Here is a 7,783-nt window from a genome sequence, read left to right on the forward strand (position 1 = left end):
CTACACCTGACGTCGGCACTTTTAATCTCCGCCCAACTAGTTTCGTGACACAGCTGTCACTTCCTCAGGGTTTTTTTTTAGTTTAAGGAGTTGAGTGTTTCATGAGGCCATGATGTCTCTTTAATGTCTAGTCCGGGGGGACAGAATGTTGATAATGAGTATGTTTGCTAGATAGTTGTATAACCGCTCATCCTTTTTATGAAAGACTTTCCTTCAAGTAAGGTAATAAGGTGCATGAGGATAAACAATGGGAGCACAGAAAATATCCAAGGGGATACAAAAGATTCCTCCTATTTGCACTCTATATTCTATTTTTATTTTTACAGATTTTTGACAAAATTGTCCTAGCAAGACAAATGTGCTAATTAAGCCTATTGTGCGCCTATGGATCAGTAGACTCAGTTAAAAACAGAAAAACAATACAATTTTATTACAGCCAATAATAATAATTTGTGACTCAGTGAATTATTTACAGTGAAAATTGTTTTAAAAAATCCTCTACAGGGGTGGAGTGGATTTTTAGTCACATTAATATGTATGTCTGTGTTCCTTTTTAATCCACTCCGACATCTCAGTATAATTTCCAGTGATACAGGTAAGTGGAAAGGTAAGTATGCCAAAGACAGAGGTCATTACACTCTGCTCATATTACTCGACCTCTCTGCAGCATTTGACACCGTGGACCACCCTCTTCTCCTTCACATTCTCCATACTCTTGGCATTCGGAACAAAGCTCTATCCTGGATCTCATCCTACCTCTCCCATCGTACTTTCAGTGTCTCTTCTGCTAATACCTCCTCCTCCTCTATTGATCTCTCTGTGGGGGTACCCCAGGGCTCTGTCCTGGGACCTCTTCTCTTTTCTCTGTATACACTCTCTCTAGGTGACCTAATAACATCTTTTGGGTTTAATTATCACCTCTATGCTGACGACACACAAATATATTTCTCAACACCCGACCTTACACCTACTGTACAAACCAAAGTTTCTGAATGTCTCTCTGCTATATCATCCTGGATGGCCCTCCGCCGCCTTAAACTCAACATGGCTAAAACAGAGCTCCTCATACTTCCTCCCAAACCTGGCCCTACTACCTCCTTCCACATTACTGTTGGAACTACGATCATTCACCCAGTAGCCCAAGCACGCTGCCTTGGGGTCACACTCGACTCCTCTCTCACATTTGCCCCTCACATTCAAAACATTTCTAAAACCTGTCGCTTTTTCCTCCGCAATATAACAAAGATACGCCCTTTCCTCTGTTGCTCGACTGCTAAAACTCTGACTCAGGCCCTCATTCTCTCCCGTCTTGATTACTGTAACCTCCTGCTGTCCGGCCTTCCTGCCTCTCACCTGTCTCCCCTACAATCTATCCTTAACGCTGCTGCCAGAATCACTCTACTCTTTCCTAGATCTGTCTCAGCATCTCCCCTCATGAAATCCCTCTCCTGGCTTCCGATCAAATCCCGCATCTCACACTCCATTCTTCTCCTCACTTTTAAAGCTTTACACTCTTCTGCCCCTCCTTACATCTCAGCCCTAATTTCTCGTTATGCACCATCCAGACTCTTGCGTTCTTCTCAAGGATGTCTTCTTTCTACCCCCTTTGTATCTAAAGCCCTCTCCCGCCTTAAACCTTTTTCATTGACTGCCCCTCACCTCTGGAATGCCCTTCCCCTCAGTACCCGACTAGCACCCTCTCTATCCACCTTTAAGACCCACCTTAAGACACACTTGCTTAAAGAAGCATATGAATAGGACTGTGGCTATTCTGAACACATGGCACATAAAGCTTGGCCCCCTGCAGATGCACTTACCAGAACTCCCTCCTACTGTCTCTGTACGTTCTCCCTACCTACCAATTAGACTGTAAGCTCCTCGGAGCAGGGACTCCTCTTCCTTAATGTCTAAAGCACTTATTCCCATGATCTGTTATTTATATTATCTGTTATTTATTGGATTACCACATGTATTACTGCTGTGAAGCGCTATGTACATTAATGGCGCTATATAAATAAAGACATACAATACAAGTATGTTTAGGCCCAGTTTACTATAGGTAAATTACCCTATGTTGCAAGATGTATATATACACATTGTCTGCTTTTCCCTATATTGCTACAGTAAGATAATTTTGAAACATTGCAAATATTGGTCATACAATTGCGTCTTTGTCTTAGATTGTAACTTATATATTCAACTGGTATACAAATGGCTCATTCCATGTATAAATGATTTGTTTCCAATACTAACCAGAGGTAGTAATAATAGTCTCACTAAATAGTGAGATCGCAAAGTATTGACACTATGATAATATATGCAAAATGTCTCTATAATAGGGTATATCTACATATAGCCAGAATAAGTATAGGGTAACAGGAAAAAATTGTATACTTTAGGGTTATAGCCATATATATCACAGAAACCGATGATATTATCTATAACAGCATAATCAAATGAATGTGTGTATCTCTGACCAGAAACTCCTTGAGGTTCATATATGGGGTGATGTGAATACATCCAAACAAACACGCATGTCTCAGAGGACCTAAGTATATAAATATTCAGCAGAGTACAGTTGCAACATCCACTTTACATGGGTCATGGCGGACCAAACCAGAAGCCAACAGCTATTTGTGTGGTATTTGTCTTTAGTAGACAGTATACAGGTCACCAGGTTGCCGTGAGCATAGAGTGGAGGGTGGAGTAGTGTAACACCGGTATACTGGCCGTATTCCACGAAGCTGAGATGTCGCCCCCTATGACATCGGACTCGACGTATGACGCGATTCGCATGTCGCCACGCTTCTTCAGATGGGAGGAGTCTTTTGACTGCATTAACCCTTCATTACTGTTGAAGCCAAAGTTATAGCCTGATATGGGCATCATCTACTACGGCAAACCCAATTTAGCAGACAATGATACACTGTCAGCATACTAGTCTGTGGTAGTATTAACCAGTTATGAACTACAGTATCTGTAGCAGCAGTTTATTGTCTGCGCGATTGGATGTCACTGAGTTCTCCAATCTACTTGTTCAGACACTCTGGTTATTGAACATCCAGTTTTACGTATACTTGTGTCATACTTACTATTGATATAAAATAATCGTACCACAGTACCTTTTTGGGCATAGGGTTACTCAGGAGGCATAGCACTTGCTCCACCATCTCTCCATCATTGGATACTTCATCCATTGGATGTCTAAGATTAGCGCTACAGTTAGGTTTTAATCAGTTTATGTTTTCTATTATCAATAAAATGTTATTATTTTGACTGTCTTACATTAGTGTGTGCATCTATAGGGATTACTTTTTCTGTCTCTGATTTGGATAAATCCGTTGCCAGATAAGTCCTGTGTGGAAAGAGATTTAAAAATAAAATAACAGAAGTTGCCAGAAAATGATTTGATCTAATGGAATTTGATCCTAAAACTGAGTATGAGATTGAGAGTCAGGAATGAACGTGAGGAGGAAGGCAGCAAACCTTTTAAACGTTCTTAAATTTCTAGGGACGTGTCAAGTATAGTTTCCCAAATATCTGGATATATTGTTTCTGGGACAAGGCGAAGTAAAAGATTGAGGGACAAGAATTTTGTCCCCAAAAAAATTAAATTGGATGATATGCCTTTAAAGACTCATCCTAATACTGACAAAAAGGAAACAGTTCCTCCATTGAGAGAGGTAGGTGCAGTTACTGAAGGTGGATCACACAGAGTTAGTCCTGCTCGTTGGACACCATATGAGTTGGTGTTGTTAAAGCAGCAGTTCCCAAATGTCTCTGAGGATCCTGTGGGTTTTAATGAGGCTTTGGATGGTACAGTATCATGATAGCATACAATCCGACTGTGAGAGATGTAAGATATTTGTTTAGAGTACTTATGACATCTACTGACCAAACTAAATGTATCACTGCCTATAATGCTAGGCAGATAGAAATAAGGGCACAAGCAGGTGGTACGCATCCATGGGAGACTGGAAGAAACAAGAGTTGTAGGGGATTTAGGAATATGGTATGCTAATGTTAGAAATGTAATTATTTGGACATTTACATTAACAAATGACTGGATAAAAATGAAAACAACAAAACAAAATAAGGAAGAAACAGTAAGTGAATTTGCTGATAGATTATTGAAAATGATTAAAGCGTATGGAGGAATAGAAACAAATGCAAGACCGCTTATAGTGGCGGCTTTTATGATAGGCTTACATGCAGAAATAGGGATGCAAGTACAGACTATATGTATTGGCTGGGAACAAAAGACCCTTGCTGACATTGTAAGGCTGCAGTCCCAGTCATGTCTGTGACACGCGTGCCAGGCGGGGGGGGGGGCAGCGCGTGCACAGCGCTAGCCGTGATCTGCGGTTTCCAGGAGAGAGGGAAGCTTGCGACGGGAGGGGACGTGGTTGGGGATTTGCGGGGGCGTGACCATGACGTCACACGGCTGTTTCGCCCTCATTGGGTGAACCGCCGGTGGGGGCGTGGCCACGCCTCTGTAACAAGGTTTAAACTCAATTTCAAAAAAACCTTGCAGTACGGCGCGGCTGCACCTTCAGCGTGAAGGTGACTACTGGGCCCAGCCCCACTGAGGGGCGGTGCCTGGGACCGCAGCCTTACTGTGGCAGAACACATGTAGCGCTGTTAGGAAGCAAAGGAAAACATCAGGAAGACAAGTTAGCAAAGGAAAGTGTTAATTAGTACAAGCTCAGACAGTGTTTTATTCACAAGATACAGCTTCTAAAGGACCTTTGTTCTATTCTCAGAATAGATTCAATAAAAGGGACCAAGACAGAGGATGTAAATGTTATGAAGCCCCCTGTAAACAGCACAGGCTATACATATCTTTCTCCTACTGAGGTAAGTCCTGTTAAGGGCAGGCACCAGTAGTAATCATGGGTTTTCCCCCCTTTAAGCCCTGCCCTAAGTGATAGATGCAGGCCCCTGACTCTGCTGCAGGCATGAGACAGAGGGGAGGTCCTGCTGACATCATGAGGGGTGGGGCTGAGACTATTTAGCAGCCCATTCCTGTAAGTGACAGTTAGTCTACTTGGGAGTTCCATCAGAGTCTGTCCTAGGAGTTGGAAGAGAGCGGAGTGGGTCGAGCTCTCTCCTGGGAGCAGGAGAGATACTAAGAGGACTCTGGCCTATGATAGTCAGCGAGTGAGCAGTGCTCCAGTGGAACCAATGCCCCTCACCCTGAAGAGGGGGTGATGGGGAGGATCTAACCCCGCCCAGAGGGGACCCTCTGAGGCGGGTACTGGGGTGTTGAGGCCCCTCACAGACCATCCTGTGGAGTACTTCTTTGAGGAAAGGAGAGGAGAGGAGAAAAGCTGTACACCTTGAGATCTCTGTGTGTGCTGCTACTGCTATTGCTGTTGTTGTTGCGGCTGTACGCTGCAAGGCTGCTGTGTGTCATCTAGATACAATAAAGAGAGACATTGCTGATCTTACTAAAGACTGTTGTGTGATTCTGGAGCATCCACCCTGGGACCAGGGGTCACTTCTTCTATACGGGTCCTACCCCATACCCTGGGAAGGTATAGAGGATGGAGGCGCTGCACCACCACTAAGAGAATGAGGCAACTACCCCAGAAGCCTGGTCCTGTCTCCCCAACAACATCGCGGGAAGCTCTGGCCCTCCTGTTCCACGCAGGTATGCACCACTCAAGCACATGTAACCAGCCCTCACACACCTTAGATATAGCATCTGTATCTGGGGGGGGGGGGAACAAGGGTTACATTTGGAGGCGAGCTGCTGAAATCCAGAACAGGCCAGGCTTACAGCAAGGCAGAGCAGAAAGAGTGATGTGCACTCTCCGGTCAAGTGCTGAAGGAAGTAGGGCGCAATTGCATACCGGGGGTAGTCAGGGGAGCGTGGACCTCCGCTCCCGCACAGTACGCCCTGGGCGCCCTAAGCTGGGGGCGTAAGATGGGTCCATAGCTCTAGCTGCCCTAGTCCCTTGAGGCAGATAGTGTGAGGCAACTGGGGGGGTCAGCCTGCTAACGTGTCCAGGGACCATGGCCCAGGGCCCGCACTATGAGTGGCCAATAGATGGACGCCCGTACCTAGGGAGATGCCCAGTACACTAGCTAGCACCCACATAAAACGCCCCCACAGAGCACTTGCTGGACTAGTCATCGAGTTCAGTGCACAAGAAGGAGTTCTGCCTAGCCTGGGGTATTCCACCTCATATTAGTGGGTACCAGATTGTCAGAGTGTCAGAGAGTACAGTCAGCGTCTAGGTTCGAGTTACACCCCAGACACTGAGTAGTGTACAATTACATGTAGTGGGCGCATCGAAGATGGCGGCCGTCTCTACATGTGCTCCGCGGAGCAAAGAAGAAGAACGCAAAATGGCGACAAATGCGCCATCCACAGCCCAGCAGATAACAGCCGACGTAAAATGGCGTTTCCCACCACTCCTGGAGTGAGCACGTGAGTCGTGCAAAAAGACTGTACGAGAGATGTGGCGGGAAATGTGCAGGGGTTTGACGCCAAACCCAGATCCCCTGCAAGAGGAGCGGAGCGGCACGAAAGCCGAAAGCCCACCCACCTGTGCTGTGACTGGTTAACAAACCAGGTCGCATCACACTGAAAGAAGGAGGGCCCCGCCTCTGGATTCCACCAGAGGGAGGGGGCACAAGGAGAACAAATCAGGAGCGTCCTCCCCAGCAAAGGGAGGGACAGGAAGCGAGAGCAAAGAGCTTCACTTCTATCTGGCATTCGAGGAGCAAGGAGCTGAAACACTGAACTGTTCCACCCCTGAGCTAACCATGTCCGAGATGAGCACCACGATCTATCAGCTACCAGGAGGTTTACTGGTAGTGGAGGTGGCGGAGCACGGATACCTCCGGTGTTTGTGCGTACACTGCGGGATACCCGGAGCGGTCCCAAGCACCAATGCACGATGCCCTCAATGCGGCACATTTTACCTGTGGCCGAACGAGCCATGGCCTTTGATCGAGACCCCGTGGGGTGCCTCTCCGGGAACGTTAACGGAGGTGGCGGACAGTAAAGACAAGGCGGCCCTAGTTCCCCGTTGCAACCAAGCGGGAAGAACCAAGGCCCAGCCTGCTACAGAACCAAGCGAGCTGTCGATGGAGAAGAGCGCGACCGCAGTGGAGGTACCGGAGGGAGACCGTTTCGTACCCATACCTAATGGTTGTATCGCAGAAGAACCTGGTGACTCCCTTGCGGAGGATCCGATCGTGATATCCTCGGAAGAAGAGGTTGGCGTACCATCGGTGGCGATGCGCCTACCGGCGAACCACCCCAGCGGTAACAGAGAGAAGCAGACGAGTCCGGACACCTTCCGATGGCGAGCGCTGGTGCGGCCTGAGGCCCGTAGAAGTCCCACGGCCGTGGTGACTCCCAGTGCGGCGGAGATGGTGTTCGAGATGACCCCGGAGGATCCCAAGATCACCAAACAGCAGCGGAATGGTAAGGATACTCCACCACCCCCTAACTCCCGCCAGGCGAAGACAGCAACCGCGGAGGATGAGAAGGAGAGGCTTGAGGCTAACTTGTCCATCTGCAAACCAGATGCTCCGCCAACGCCAATGCCGGTCCGCGACGCACTTCCGGTGCGTGACCACGGAGCGGATGGAGATTCCGCGGGCACCGGTGATGACGTCACTTCCGGGCCCGACGGAAAGAGAGGCCCGGGAGCACTGTTCTCCTCACGGAAAGTAGCCATGGCTACTGCAATGGCCACCCTGAAGAGCCGAGGCCCATCGAGAGAGGCGCGAAGTATGGCGGAGAAAGCACCCAAGAAAGCATCCC

The sequence above is a fragment of the Ascaphus truei genome, chromosome 11 (genome assembly GCF_040206685.1).
Source record: "Ascaphus truei isolate aAscTru1 chromosome 11, aAscTru1.hap1, whole genome shotgun sequence".
In the NCBI taxonomy this organism is placed as follows: Eukaryota; Metazoa; Chordata; class Amphibia; order Anura; family Ascaphidae; genus Ascaphus; species Ascaphus truei.